Source organism: Coffea arabica, chromosome 3e (assembly GCF_036785885.1).
Source record: "Coffea arabica cultivar ET-39 chromosome 3e, Coffea Arabica ET-39 HiFi, whole genome shotgun sequence".
Classification (NCBI taxonomy): Eukaryota; Viridiplantae; Streptophyta; class Magnoliopsida; order Gentianales; family Rubiaceae; genus Coffea; species Coffea arabica.
In genome coordinates this window covers 25,935,585-25,952,088 of record NC_092315.1, presented here as the reverse complement: position 1 = coordinate 25,952,088, position 16,504 = coordinate 25,935,585, and positions in this window count along the sequence as shown.

The following is a 16,504-nucleotide window of genomic DNA, read 5'->3' as shown; positions in this document are numbered from 1 at the left end:
AACGTTTGGTTTTGGGAGTATTTCGAAAACCCTAAGTAGGAATTATGATTTAAACCCTAAGTTCCGGTTAAGATTGAAAACCCGTTTTTTTTCTACATTTTCTTTATTAGAAAATTCCCCAGATAATTTTTATTGAGTAAATAGAGTTTTTAGATGATTTTTCTAGTATTAGTTAGTTTTTGAGAAATTAAGAACGTATATCGGATGTGGGACCCACTAGTGCGAAAAGTTCGGAAAAATTCGGCCAATAAGGTTAAGTTTCGGATACTGTGTAAAATTTATCGGGTGTTAAGAGATAAGTAGTGTGTGTGAAGTGATTGATGTGAGAGAGAAAAGAAAGATAAGAAGGCATTAATGGAGGTGACAAGTGTCACTTTCCTATTGGTTGGACTTTAAGAATTACTATTCACTTTCTTGACTTTTTTGACCAAAAGATTAAATATCCAAAAATTGCTCAAAAATCACCATTTTCTTCCTTGTGTTGGCCGGCCCTTTCTCTCTCAAAGAAGAAGGAAATTCTTCAACTTTCAAGCTTCCAATTGGACCAAAATCCACCAAATCAAGAGTTTAAGTTAGTTTTACTCCATACAATCTTTCCTTTTGGTGATATTGGTTGGTTTATTGAAGCTTTTTGGAAGAGCTAAGGTGTCCATCATCTTCCTCTCTCTTGTTATTAGGTGAGTGATGCTTCAACCTTTCCCCTACACCTAATGATGGTTATATTATGCTTAGAAGTGGCTTGAGTGTTGGAAAATGTGATTTATTTCTTGATTTGAAGAGTTTTGGTGAAGTTTTCCATTTTATGATGAATTTTCTGGTTTCATATGATTTTGATGTTTTGGACTAGTATGATGGTTGGTAATAAGGGGCTTTGGCTCTAGTAGGTGTGGATTGTTGTTAAATGCAACCAATTTTGGAATTGGAATGAAATGTGAAAAGTTAGGGTTCTTGAACCCCTATTCTGTCCGAAATTTTAGGTCATAGCTAGAGGCCGAATTGGACTTTGCTCAAAACATGAAAGTTGTAGGTATTGATGAGTTTAGTGTGCCTGCAAAATTTCAGGGAAATTGGACTAGTTTAGAGTGAGTTATGCCGTTTTTACTTTTGCTGTTTTTGGTGCACAGAATGTCCGAACTGCGATAGTAATTGCCTGTTTTGACTGGAATTGGTTTGGATTTTGAAGTTGGTGTCTTCTGAGGAAATGTAGCTGGATGTCTTAGCTAACTTATGCCTTTGGAATTTCGGCATTTGGACCTGTGTAGGCTGAGATTGACGTATTACTGTTTTGTGTGTTTTGCAAACCTGTTTTGGTAATTCTGGTTTCGTATTTTGCATATTTGACCTAGTTGTGCTAGGATTTGGACTGAGTGGCCTTCTACATTGTTGTAGCCCTGTTTCATAGCTTCGAAACGGTGGGTCTTACACCCCCATCCGATAACCGTAGTGAATTTGGTGCCATTACCGCATATTGAGGTCAAATACGGTTTGTGATTCTGGTACGTTTTTGGAAAGTTTATGGCTGGAACTTTGGCTTCACATTTGACTGAGTTACAAGCTGTTTGGTCTTCCGACCAAAACACCAAACTTATAGCCCTATATCAGAGCTTTCTAACGCCCTTGGAATTTCATGAATCGGATTTATAAAACCTGAGATATAGCCGAGCAAACAAGGCCTGCCCGTGAAAATGACCAGAAATCTGTTTTGGTCCTGATGACCAATTTCTGTTCCGAATTTGGGTTGCCGACCTTCATGAAAGTTGTTCCATTTGGAATGAACTATCTAACTGCCAATTTTCAGCTCTTTTGACCATGTGTAGCATAGAAAACAGTTTGCACTCAAAACTGACCATTTGTGCATTGGCCAGATTTCGTAAGTGATTGTGTTTGGTTCATCTGGGACTAAAGCCTCCAGTTTCAGTTCTGGATGTCTTCATAACAGTTGTTGTTCATCCTTTAAGCTTCGATATGGCGTCTCATACGCCTTAATCCGATATTCGTAGCTCAACTTATGAGTAAACTAGAAACGAGTGTCAAATCTGCCGTTTCCGCTAACGGCCGTCTCCGTTTCCGTTCGTCATATTTACGTGCGCGCGTGCCGTTTTTGCCGTTTTGCTTGTTTTAGGCACGATAGTAGTCGTTTGCGATATGATGTGACACAATCTTCTATTTCAGACGGTGGTGAGCTGGGCGGAACTGGTGGGGCCCACTACTAGCTGTTCATTTCGATCCGACTTCGTACTTTTGCTATTTCAGTTTCTGGGTAAGTATTCAGGCCAGTTTGGTGTGTTTTCTTTGCTATGTGTTTGAGATATGTGAAAAGGGCACTTAGGCGAGGGTGTACTTTATCGCACTCGACCTAAACCCTAATTTGAATGTATAATTATACTTGGCATATGTATATGAACCTTTTGGAACCAAAACCCTTGAGCTTGTGGCTCGGGGCGACTTTCGAATAAAGTTTGTAAAGTTTGCAAAGTTTGTGATTTTGAATAATTTTGTGAAGTTTGTGAGTTTGGGGCGAACTCTTGACCTGGTTGGACTATTCGAGCCGGTAAGGGCTTGGTCGAAGGCAGTCCAACTTAGTCTGAGGTCACCAAGTTTGTAGGTTCATGTTATGAACCAATTTTGTGAATCCGGTTCACCGAGAAGGTGACCAAGTTTGTGACCCGAGCTTGTGACTCAAGCTCAAGTTTGTGATTTCGTTCGCCCGGGCAAGTTTGTGAGGTGACTGGCCAGTGAGGGTGATAAGGTGTCGGTGGGTGTACAAGTGAAGTTCTACGGACTATTATTTACAGTCGACGGAGTGTCGGCAGGAGATCACGCATGGCATATGAGTTGGCTTTGGAGCCACCTGTATCCTTATTATGTGATGTTACTTTTCTGCTTTTGCTTTACTCTTATTGTGTAACTGTTATGTGAAATTTATGCTTTCGCCCCTGTTTACTTACTAAGCATATAGCTTACCCCATTCCTTTTGTTTTCCTTAGCAGGGGCCGACGCGGGGACTTTTGGCTCGTATACTAGTATAGTTAGATTGGCTTGTAATAGTTGAACAGTTAGGATGTTTGTTTTTGTTATGGTGGTTTGACTCGATACTTTTGGAGAATGTAATTATAACTCTTTTGGGATTGTATATATTGTATTTAGTGCTCTTTCGAACTTTAGGTTTTGAGTCCTGGCGCGAGCTAGGCAGGCGGCCCGCCGATACCCTTGGGTTCGCCCTTGGGAGAAGTGGGGTCGTCACAGTTGGTATCAGAGCTTAGGCTTTCGATCTCTGTAGTGTATCCTAGGCTTGAAGTTTAGGATGCCGGACTGTGGGATACTTGGCTATTAAGGTAAATATTGAATGCTACGATTGTGATATTGACTTTTGTAATTTTCCATAAGGCAAAGTGGGGATTGAGTTGATTGCACTTGGAGATGGCCAGTCCCAGTGTGAATCGATTTGGTTCTTACTTAATATTGAAGTTAGCTATTTGGACCTATTCTTTAGGTTTGCACCCTAGGGCCGCCGGGGCGGTGCTGGTGGATTAGGTAGGTTCCGTAGGGGAGGCGTGTAGGACCGTTGATGGAATTTCCTTTTGACTATCTGATATGTTTAATTTGTTATATCTGCCGTGTTTATTTTGTTATAACCAGTATGCCTGGCTTCTTTTGTTACCCAGTGATTGACTACATTTTTGGAGCCGTAGTGCTCACGTAAATAATGGATTTTGCACCGACCGGATGTCGGATAACTTGTATATTTTTAGTGTGACTTTGTAAAAATATGTATATTTGAGTATAATCTTTTGAGCTTATTTGTTTGAACCCGGCTTTTGCACTTATTCGTACTTGTGTGGTTGTAGACCGGCTACTACTCGAGTGGTTGAACTTTTGAGGCATTGCCTGTTGTGTACTTGACTGCTTTTGAGGATTATTTGATCTGATTAGTGCAAGTTGGAATTTCGAGGACGAAATTCTTTTAAGGAGGGGAGATTGTGAGGCCCCAGTTCGTACTACGTTGATATATTCATTAATTTGGCGGTAACGTTTGGTTTTGGGAGTATTTCGAAAACCCTAAGTAGGAATTATGATTTAAACCCTAAGTTCCGGTTAAGATTGAAAACCCGTTTTTTTTCTACATTTTCTTTATTAGAAAATTCCCCAGATAATTTTTATTGAGTAAATAGAGTTTTTAGATGATTTTTCTAGTATTAGTTAGTTTTTGAGAAATTAAGAACGTATATCGGATGTGGGACCCACTAGTGCGAAAAGTTCGGAAAAATTCGGCCAATAAGGTTAAGTTTCGGATACTGTGTAAAATTTATCGGGTGTTAAGAGATAAGTAGTGTGTGTGAAGTGATTGATGTGAGAGAGAAAAGAAAGATAAGAAGGCATTAATGGAGGTGACAAGTGTCACTTTCCTATTGGTTGGACTTTAAGAATTACTATTCACTTTCTTGACTTTTTTGACCAAAAGATTAAATATCCAAAAATTGCTCAAAAATCACCATTTTCTTCCTTGTGTTGGCCGGCCCTTTCTCTCTCAAAGAAGAAGGAAATTCTTCAACTTTCAAGCTTCCAATTGGACCAAAATCCACCAAATCAAGAGTTTAAGTTAGTTTTACTCCATACAATCTTTCCTTTTGGTGATATTGGTTGGTTTATTGAAGCTTTTTGGAAGAGCTAAGGTGTCCATCATCTTCCTCTCTCTTGTTATTAGGTGAGTGATGCTTCAACCTTTCCCCTACACCTAATGATGGTTATATTATGCTTAGAAGTGGCTTGAGTGTTGGAAAATGTGATTTATTTCTTGATTTGAAGAGTTTTGGTGAAGTTTTCCATTTTATGATGAATTTTCTGGTTTCATATGATTTTGATGTTTTGGACTAGTATGATGGTTGGTAATAAGGGGCTTTGGCTCTAGTAGGTGTGGATTGTTGTTAAATGCAACCAATTTTGGAATTGGAATGAAATGTGAAAAGTTAGGGTTCTTGAACCCCTATTCTGTCCGAAATTTTAGGTCATAGCTAGAGGCCGAATTGGACTTTGCTCAAAACATGAAAGTTGTAGGTATTGATGAGTTTAGTGTGCCTACAAAATTTCAGGGAAATTGGACTAGTTTAGAGTGAGTTATGCCGTTTTTACTTTTGCTGTTTTTGGTGCACAGAATGTCCGAACTGCGATAGTAATTGCCTGTTTTGACTGGAATTGGTTTGGATTTTGAAGTTGGTGTCTTCTGAGGAAATGTAGCTGGATGTCTTAGCTAACTTATGCCTTTGGAATTTCGGCATTTGGACCTGTGTAGGCTGAGATTGACGTATTACAGTTTTGTGTGTTTTGCAAACCTGTTTTGGTAATTCTGGTTTCGTATTTTGCATATTTGACCTAGTTGTGCTAGGATTTGGACTGAGTGGCCTTCTACATTGTTGTAGCCCTGTTTCATAGCTTCGAAACGGTGGGTTTTACACCCCCATCCGATAACCGTAGTGAATTTGGTGCCATTACCGCATATTGAGGTCAAATACGGTTTGTGATTCTGGTACGTTTTTGGAAAGTTTATGGCTGAAACTTTGGCTTCACATTTGACTGAGTTACAAGCTGTTTGGTCTTCCGACCAAAACACCAAACTTATAGCCCTATATCAGAGCTTTCTAACGCCCTTGGAATTTCATGAATCGGATTTATAAAACCTGAGATATAGCCGAGCAAACAAGGCCTGCCCGTGAAAATGACCAGAAATCTGTTTTGGTCCTGATGACCAATTTCTGTTCCGAATTTGGGTTGCCGACCTTCATGAAAGTTGTTCCATTTGGAATGAACTATCTAACTGCCAATTTTCAGCTCTTTTGACCATGTGTAGCATAGAAAACAGTTTGCACTCAAAACTGACCATTTGTGCATTGGCCAGATTTCGTAAGTGATTGTGTTTGGTTCATCTGGGACTAAAGCCTCCAGTTTCAGTTCTGGATGTCTTCATAACAGTTGTTGTTCATCCTTTAAGCTTCGATATGGCGTCTCATACGCCTTAATCCGATATTCGTAGCTCAACTTATGAGTAAACTAGAAACGAGTGTCAAATCTGCCGTTTCCGCTAACGGCCGTCTCCGTTTCCGTTCGTCATATTTACGTGCGCGCGTGCCGTTTTTGCCGTTTTGCTTGTTTTAGGCACGATAGTAGTCGTTTGCGATATGATGTGACACAATCTTCTATTTCAGACGGTGGTGAGCTGGGCGGAACTGGTGGGGCCCACTACTAGCTGTTCATTTCGATCCGACTTCGTACTTTTGCTATTTCAGTTTCTGGGTAAGTATTCAGGCCAGTTTGGTGTGTTTTCTTTGCTATGTGTTTGAGATATGTGAAAAGGGCACTTAGGCGAGGGTGTACTTTATCGCACTCGACCTAAACCCTAATTTGAATGTATAATTATACTTGGCATATGTATATGAACCTTTTGGAACCAAAACCCTTGAGCTTGTGGCTCGGGGCGACTTTCGAATAAAGTTTGTAAAGTTTGCAAAGTTTGTGATTTTGAATAATTTTGTGAAGTTTGTGAGTTTGGGGCGAACTCTTGACCTGGTTGGACTATTCGAGCAGGTAAGGGCTTGGTCGAAGGCAGTCCAACTTAGTCTGAGGTCACCAAGTTTGTAGGTTCATGTTATGAACCAATTTTGTGAATCCGGTTCACCGAGAAGGTGACCAAGTTTGTGACCCGAGCTTGTGACTCAAGCTCAAGTTTGTGATTTCGTTCGCCCGGGCAAGTTTGTGAGGTGACTGGCCAGTGAGGGTGATAAGGTGTCGGTGGGTGTACAAGTGAAGTTCTACGGACTATTATTTACAGTCGACGGAGTGTCGGCAGGAGATCACGCATGGCATATGAGTTGGCTTTGGAGCCACCTGTATCCTTATTATGTGATGTTACTTTTCTGCTTTTGCTTTACTCTTATTGTGTAACTGTTATGTGAAATTTATGCTTTCGCCCCTGTTTACTTACTAAGCATATAGCTTACCCCATTCCTTTTGTTTTCCTTAGCAGGGGCCGACGCGGGGACTTTTGGCTCGTATACTAGTATAGTTAGATTGGCTTGTAATAGTTGAACAGTTAGGATGTTTGTTTTTGTTATGGTGGTTTGACTCGATACTTTTGGAGAGTGTAATTATAACTCTTTTGGGATTGTATATATTGTATTTAGTGCTCTTTCGAACTTTAGGTTTTGAGTCCTGGCGCGAGCTAGGCAGGCGGCCCGCCGATACCCTTGGGTTCGCCCTTGGGAGAAGTGGGGTCGTCACATGGTTCGCCTTGAATTCAAGGGACCACTTGGAGATTGACATGGGTGAACTTCGGACGTACCAGATCCTCCGGGCGAACAACCTGGCGTAATCCTCATCCAATGTGGGTCGGAGCAACACATGTTTTGGATCCAGCAAGCCAACTGCGCAGTCCCCCTTGAGACCGAGGGAGGTGATAAATCTTCTGATAATGTCCATTGAAGGCCTGGTGTAAGAGAACCTTCCCACAAGCGCGTTCTGAAGCGGTTCCGAAAGCTTCTCAATCTCCTGCCTTGTCAGCCGGAGCGCCGGCTCTCCTCGGTAGGACGAGATTACGCCCAACGCTGCCATTCCGGTTCCAGTCGACCCAGCCGAGGCCACCGCCGCGTAGGTGGGCAGTGACGGCCCTCCATCTGGAGGTTGCACCGACGGCCCCGCGGCCGCCATGCACGACCGAAGGAAACTACGTTTAGGGTTTAGGTTTTAGGTTTAGGTTTAGGGTTTGCTCTTACCCTGGTTAATGACTAATCAGCATTACTTTTACTTGTTTCACAAAACAATATCTCTTACCTCCCAAGCTAGTAATTTGAGTAGGATCAAATAAATCAAGATGCAAGAGTTCCAAAGGTTTAGAAGTTGATACACGCTTCTTTGGTTTAAAGGAAATTTTTGTTTGCTTCCCAAATTGACATGCATCACAAATTTTGTCCTTTTCAAAACTGATTTTTGGCAAACCTCTAACCAGCTCCTTTTTCGAGATTTCCTTTAGTAATTCCATGTTAAAATGACAAAGTCTCTTATGCCACAACCAAGGATCTTCATTTGAAGTTTTAAGACATTGGAAGCTAGATGAATCAAGTTTATCAAGAACAACAATATAAATATCGTTAAACCTCTTACCATTGAACACAACATTATATTTAGAGTCAAGCACAATGCATTCATGCTTTTTGAACAACACATTCAAGTCTTTATCACATAATTGACTAACACTAAGCAAGTTATAACCTAAGTTATCAACTAAGAGCACATTATGAACAAAAGTTTCACCATCCTTACCAACATCACCTATTCCAATTGTCTTAGCTTTCACGTCATCACCAAATGTTACCTTTCCACTTGATTTTGATTTTATCTTTATGAACAAAGAAGGATCACCGGTAATATGCCTTGAACAGCCACTGTCAATGAACCATTTGGACTTGTTTGAGCCTTTTCCCTGAAAAGAGAGAGTGTTTGGTATCCTTTAACTTTTGGGTCCACAATAGTTAGCATATTGTCTAACTAACCACATGCATCTCATTCATTTGTTTAGATTTCTTTTCAAATAACAATCTCCTTTCAAATGCCCTCTTTGACAACAAAAACTACACATAATGGAAGAGTCTTTAACATGTAATGGTTTGATAAATCTCAATCCACTCCTTCTATATGTTGTGAAACCATGTGCATTTTTGTTGTGTGCTAATGTTCTTTCATGAGCAGTAAGAAAGGTGGTTGACATGTTCTTTTTGAGATAATCTTGTTTTCTAGCTTTTAAAGCCTCATCCAAATTGTCCATCCTTTTATTCAAATCACCATGTCTTTCCTTTAGCATTTCACAAACACTTGTCTTTCTATCAAGTTCATTTTGAACATCAAATCCGGCTCTTACAAGGCACTCATTGTCAGCCTTTAGTTGTTTATTTTGTTGAAAAAGACTTGCATTATTTTGAATGAGAAAGACAATTTTCTGTTTTAGCTGCTTGTTTTTATCATAAGATTCCTTCAAGGCATTATGCAATTTTTCAACACAGGATTCAAGATCATCATCATCTTCATCATCACTTTCAGATTGAGAGTGTATGGAAGTTACCTCATTATCTCCAATAGCCATGAAGGCCATTTGAGCTGATTCTTCTTGTTCTTCAACTTCGCCTTCGGAGTTACATTCATTCCATGTAATCTGGAAATTGTTGAACCTTGGCTTTCGATCAACTTTTCCATCTTTCTTTTTCTTCAGGGAGCATTCGTTTGCGTAGTGTCCAAGCTGTCCACATTCGTAGCATTTGTCCAATTGTTTCTTGTTGAATTCTTATTTTCCTTTGTTCCTTGCGTTTGAAGACTAATTCTGGAATTGATTGCTAGGTCCTCCCCTTCTAAACTTCCTTTTATTCAAGATTCTCTTGAAGCTTTTTGTGATGAGAGCAAGATCGTTGTCATCACCATCCGAGTCTTCATCATCCAACTGAGCTGGATCATTTTCACCTTGAGCTGCCTTTAGAGCTATGTTTCTCTTTGCTCTCGCGTCCTCTTCCTCCTGTACTTTAGTTTTCAACTTCAACTCATAGGAGGTTAGTGAGTTAATGAGAGATTCAATAGGCACAGAATTCAAATCCTTAGCCTCCTCTATTGCAGTCACTTTACTTTCCCATTCTTTGCCCAACGCATTGAGAATTTTCCTGTTTTTCTCTCCCAAGGTGTACTCTTTGCCCAACACCTCGAGATCTTTGATCAAGTCATTGAACCTGCAATACATTTTATCAATATCCTCAAGGGGTTCTATTTTAAATGATTCATACTTTGTGACCAAGATAGACTTTTTCTGTTCTCTCGCGTTGTCGCTACCCTCATGAATTTCTCTTAGCTTATCCCACGTTTCTTTGGCAGATTTACATTCTTTTACTCTAATTGATTCATTTGAGTCTAAGGCACTATAAAGAACATTCATGGCTTTGGCATTCAATGTGAGATTGGTTCTATCTTGAGCATTCAACTCAGCTCTTGTTTTTGGCCGAAACAAACCTGTATCTGCATCAAGAACGTTAGCATTATGTGGTCCTTCATTCACAATAAACCATAGCTCAATATCAATGGATTGCAAAAAGATAATCATTCTTTCTTTCCAACTAACATAATTGGAACCAATAAACATAGGAGGCCTAGTGACAGATTGCCCCTCAACAAACATGGCATGATTGGTTGTCATCTTTACTCCAAGCCGCTTGAGCTTAATCTCTAGGAGACCAAGCTCTGATACCAATTGTAAGACCCAAAGACAACCTAAGAGGGGGGTGAATTAGGTTGATTAAAAATACTTTATTGAGTTTATGCACTTTTTCTTTAATAAAAAATTTACCATCTTTTCAAGTAGTGATCAGCCAAGTAAATTTAAAGAAGAGAGCAATGTTGATCAGAAATAAGAATGTATATAGGCAATGAGAATTTTATTAAATAAAAGGAATAAGATAGAGTATCAAACCGATTGTCTACCAAGCTTTCTTCAAACTTGAAGACCAATCACAAAGATGAGCACCTTCTCTTTGATGAAAAATAATCAACTCAATGTACAATGGAGGGATCACTTCCTCCTTGCCCCAAGCCACTTAGTCAAGCTAGGAAGTTTTACTATCACTCAGATAACCCTCAACAAAGCTACACTATTGAAAATTTCAAACACAAGAGAAGTGCTTACAAGAACTTCACACTACTTGGAGAACAAATCTTGCTTAGGAGACAATTTTCTAGCTAAAATATCTCTTGAGATATTGTAAACAAAGTGTGCAAAAGTCATTCTCTGGTTCAGAATCGTTTGTATTTAAAGGGGACCAAAAATGGGCTTCATTAATGCTTCCAACGGATAGAAGGCGGATGAAGAGTCAGCTAGCCGTTGGGGCTGTCGGACGTCCGACAGCTTAATCATCGTCCGAAAATCAGCCAAGTTGTCTTTCGGACGTCCAATGGGATTTTATCGTCCGACAGCTTCTGCGTCCGAACGTCGTCAGAGAGTCATCAAAACTTTGCGAAATTTTTCGAACGTCCGACGCGATCGATGTGAGTCCGAGGCGTGCGTCCGATCCTCCCGGACGTCCGATGCTTCCTCACGAGCGTCCGACAGAGTTTCCTTCTTGATGTTCTTCATCCTTTCGGACGTCCGACAGCTTCCTTTCGGATGTCCGACATGAGTGCCCTGTTTTTGCTTCTTCTTTTGGTCGATTTTCTTTCCTTGACACCTTTGTACCTGATTCTCTAAAAAGCAAAACACTTATATTTGAAGAGAATTAGATAAACATTTCAAAGTGCTTTGTGATCATCAAAAACAAGAATAACAAAAAGTCAATTGATGGATTAGAGGTGAGTGACTTAAAAATTTAATCTTATACCGCGAGTGCGTCGAAAGTTTCTCGAAAGTCGTGCTTGTACAAACTAATTGGAGATTTGAGGAATTAATACTTGTGAGGACTCGTATTTTTATTTCTAAAATAGTTATTTTTATGATTAATTTCCCTAGTATGAGTTATTTATATTATCATTACAAGAATTTCTTTTAAGTTTCGCTTTGTCGCGCGTGAATCGAAAGTTCGCGTTTTTCGCGTCAGATCGACCCAATAGAGATTTAAGAAATTTATTCTAGACTACTAAGAGTGAATAATTATAGTGTTAAAGGAAGTACATTAGAGGTTTAGTGCACAAGTAAAACAAACTCGAGAGAAAACGGACACGAAACCCTCACTCACGAGTACTATTCATAGTTGACTTTTGTGCAAATTTTAACCACAAATCACCCAAGCTTCTCCAAGAACCTTCATTCATCAGCCATACTCTCTCTCTCCTCTCCTCAAGCTGGCCGAAACTTTCCAAGGAAGAAGAAGAGAAAGCTCTTCATCATTCTTGCTCCATTCTTGCACAATTTCACTCCAAAATCTTCATTCAACTTCCATGTCACTTAGAAATTAGCTTAAGCTTGGTGGAAGACTTCATCTTGGCGGTTTTCTTGGAGCTTTTGTGATAAAAAATTTCTGGTTTCAAGTAGGGATAGAGGTATACACATCAACTCCTCCAATCCCTCTATTTGATTCAAGATTTATGGTTGTTATTGCAAGGGTTTGAACCCTACACATGAATTAGGCTAGCGGACTTGAGGAGTTTACTTTTTTCCTTTTAAATGTTAGGCTAGTGGTCTTGTGGTGACCTCTAGGTAGTGGGCTTGAGGTGTAAATGCTTGAATGTGATTGCTATGTGTGTAGATGAAAAGATTTTGGTTAGAAACGACGGAAAAATCGAAGGAAGATTGCATTTGGGTGATGGCCGAACCTATCCTGTTTTTGCCGTGCCTTTATTTCAAAATTTTGATACTCAAATAACTGTGAAACTGATGTATATATGTTGTATATGGTATGTAGAAAGTTTCTACTGAAAATCATTTGAATTGGTTGAGCAAAACTTGAAATTTCGAAATGTAAAGAAACCTGGAAAATGTGTTCTGGCAGCTTGAACAGTGTTCCTTTGATCGAACATATCTCTTTGTACAGACTTCAAAATTGAGTGCCATTTATGGCATTTGAAACTAGACATTTGTAGCCTTTCAATGGTATAAAATTCACTTTCTAGTTCGAAATGAGTGAGCCGTAGTGAGTCGGTAAAATTACTGCCCTGTTCTGATGGCCTATCCGAGAGAAAGGTAGAAGCTGCATTTTGTGGCTCTATTTTCTCTCACTTATGAATTGATTTTCGAATGATTTGTTTTGATGAAATGTATGCTTATGATTCTAGTTTCCAACACCACCAACCATTCTCAATTCCAAGTTGTATTGAGTGAGATATGGTTCTATTTCCGAACTGCAACAAAACTGGAAAACCCTTCTTTTGGCTGGCCGACTAATTTGGTTGCTTGTGAGAGGTTTTATTTTGAAATTTTGATGTCAACCAACTATCAATTGCTTATGAAATGTTTCTTGGGCCTTGGTTTCACAAATGGATCAAAATGGGACTAATTTCATGGTGCCAAGTGTTTGAAAAGGGAAAGAAAGTAAGAAGACTGATTTGTCTTGGAAATTTCTTGAACTTTGGTAGTTTTGTTAACTACCTTTCCGTACAACTTTTTATATGAAATTTGATAGAGGAATATCCCTCATATGGAAGTTGAAATGTACCAAATTTGGTGTTATTCTAAAACCATTTCAATACCCAAATGATGTGCCAAAGTTGTTCATCAAACCTGGAAAATTTACTGAACTACTTGATGCTCAAAAATTTGAATTTAGTTCTGTTTATTGAGTTTGAAACTTTGTTTGAAATTATTATTATGTTAAAATTTCATAGGCTAGTTCATTTCCTGTGAATTTTGCTGAATTTCCAAAGTTTGCCGAAAAACATGATTGAATCTGTCTTGTATGCTCAAGTCAGCCACTTTGAGCTGAAATTTGAATATCTTCCGTCTGGAATCTTGCAAAGATGTCTTCTGGAAACTTTTAGCACTTTGATCCAATATTCCAACGGTATAAATTTTTCTAATTTTGGACCTATTGAGTGCAAGTTCTGATTTTTGTAAGTTTGACGTGCAAAACTGAAATTTTCCAACTCGATGGGAAAGGAGTTTTTGGAAACTCTTCCCTATCCTTTGATATTGATTGACCGTTTTAAACTTGATTTCGTTAAGGAAATCAGTTTTTCTTGTGTTATTAAACCCCACTTTTGAGCCTCGATTTACTGTGACGCCCCCACTTCTCCCTAAGGCGAACGAAACGGTATCCGCGGGACGCCTGCCCAACTCTCGCCAGGACTCGGTACAAATTCCATTCAAGCTTAACACAATACTAGTCATTACTACGAAGTAAAGTGATAAAGTGCGGAAACGTTCGAGTTTAACAATATATAACAATCATCCAATCCTTACATCGGGTTCTTAAAAGATAAATTGATACCCAAAATATGCAACAGCCAAGAAGTCTAGTCAATTACATTGAAACCCTAATACAAAAGTACATCCCAAGGGTTTCTTCGAGATTCACTCCATGCCCATTCCTGTTAAAGAAAACAAATCTACGGGGTGACCAATCGCTCGTGAGGCCAAGAACACACATGCAAGCACATGTCCAAGTAACAATCCCAATTAACGAGTAAATAACAATATTCAAGTAACTAACAATTCGAGCCAGAAAAATAAACAGAAACAATTCAAGGATATAGGAGCTCTCAGGAGCTATTTTCCACTTGCACGATCAAGAACATTCACGAGCTGACACTCCGTCAATCGGGTAGGTTAAAATTCGTAGAACCTCACTTATCATGTCCCTGTTCACCATTACATACCCCTGCACTGGGCCCGCCTGTCATTTGTTTGAGACGATACTACTCGAGTATGCCAAGTAAGACCTCTCACTAGGTCAAGCTTACCTTTTTCTCATGGTTTACCAAGAAACCCGACCAAACCCATGCCGGCTCGAGTCCAAGGTTGGCCAGTGAGAGTTGGGCGTCCCCTATGTTCATTTGTGAGCCGAGGAGATTCATTCCAGCGATATATGCAGCCATAACATACCATTTCATTTCATTCAAGCATTCAATATATTTTAATCATTCAATTCATTCAATCATGATTCATTCATTTCAAATGAGAACGAGTGCGATAAAATACACACTCGACTCCATTTTCAAAATCTCTAATCATCTATAACAGTTAAGCATGTATCAAGTACTCATACACTTGACACTCACCAAGTAATCAAGAAGCAAGTACAAGCATTTGTTTTAGGCGTCTCCTGTGAGATCCTCGAAGGTCCTCTTGAGTGCCTGAGCAATTAATAATGGACTATCATTTATAAACCCCAATTATCAAGGAAGATTGCACACTTGTACAATCTAAGAAAATTTCATGAAAATGAGCCTTAATTACTCGTAAATTGAGGCTCAAAAATGGGGTTTTAAAACACAAGCGAAATCTGTTTTTCATCTTTGAAATCAAGTGTAAAACGGTCTAGCAATATCGAAGGAAAATAGAGAGTTCGTAACCTTCAATTTCCTTTAAGTTCGAAAATTTCAGATTTGTCGAGCTATTTTTGAAAAATCGTATCTCACTCTCTGTAAGTCCAAAATTCAAAAACTTGGTACCGTTGAAAACTACTTCCAAAGTACTAAAAGTTTCTAGAAGACACTTTTCCATGATTCCAAATGGAAGACATTCAAATTTTGGATTCAAGATGCTGTTTTGAATACTAAGGCAGTTTTTGGGGTTGGTTTTTGGCCAACTTTAGAAATTCGGTAAATTTCACACAATGCGAACTAGCCACTAAAATTTGGAACTCAATTAGAGTTATAGTCAAAGTTCAAAAAAATTAAACAAAACAAGAATTGGAGTTTTGAGCACCAAGATATGGCGGCTCAAAGTTACCCAAAAGTTGGGATGGTTAGACCATTTTCCAGGTTTAAAACATAAACTTTGAATCTTTGGTTGAGCATCGAAATAGGCTCAGAATTGCACCAAATTTGGTATGATTACAATACGATATAAGTGCTATTCCTCTGTCAAATTTTATGCAAAAATGCATTCGGAAAGTCAGTTAACAAAACCATTAAAGTTCCACAATTTGCTAAGGCAAATCTGCCTTGCACTTTCGTTTTTCTTTTCTCAAACATTTGGCCAATGAAAATTCCTCGAACATGATTCATTTATGAAGACAAAGTCTAGGAAACATCCAAAATACATTTTGTAGGTGATTAACACCAAGGATTTCGAATAACAAGTCCCAAATCAAGATTAGCTATAAATCAGTCCGGAATTAGGGTTTTCTTTCATGAAGATAGCTCTGAAATCCGGCCACAACTCACACAATTCAACTCAGAATTGAGCGTGGTCAGTGGCGTTCAAAAAAAAATTCATAAGGCAACAATTTCTCAGAAGGAATTGTTTTAAAATCTGTTCACAACTAGCTCATATTTGAGCATCAATTCGCAGCTCAAAACAGGGCTTCCAGTACAGACGAGAAATAGAAAAGGCAACTTGACAAGGTTGTTATGGCTCACTCAGGTGGAATCAGGGCATGCATTTTATACCTTTGGAAAACTGGAAGTGTCTAGTTTCTAATGCCACAAACAGCACTTGATTTCAACGTCAGAGGAAAGAGTTATGGCCGAAACGAAACCACTGCCTGAGAGGCTCTGGTTACGTTTCCAGTTTTGCTACATTTTCGAAATCTCAACTTTTGGCCAACCAATTTGGATGATTTTTGGTGGAAAATTTCCACACATCCCACACAACATATTTACATCAAAATCAAGTCAATTGAACCACAAAAATATGCACTAATGGTCACTGTAAAACAAGGGCAGAATCGTCACTTTTGCTCATCTCATTTCTTTTGAGTTTTCTTTCACAATACAACTTATTTTCACTAGACTAAGCACTAATCCAATATAAATAACATCAAATCTCATCAAATCAGTTCATTAATCCATTGTGGGATTTCATAGAGCCCTCTCATAAGATTTCCAACAATAT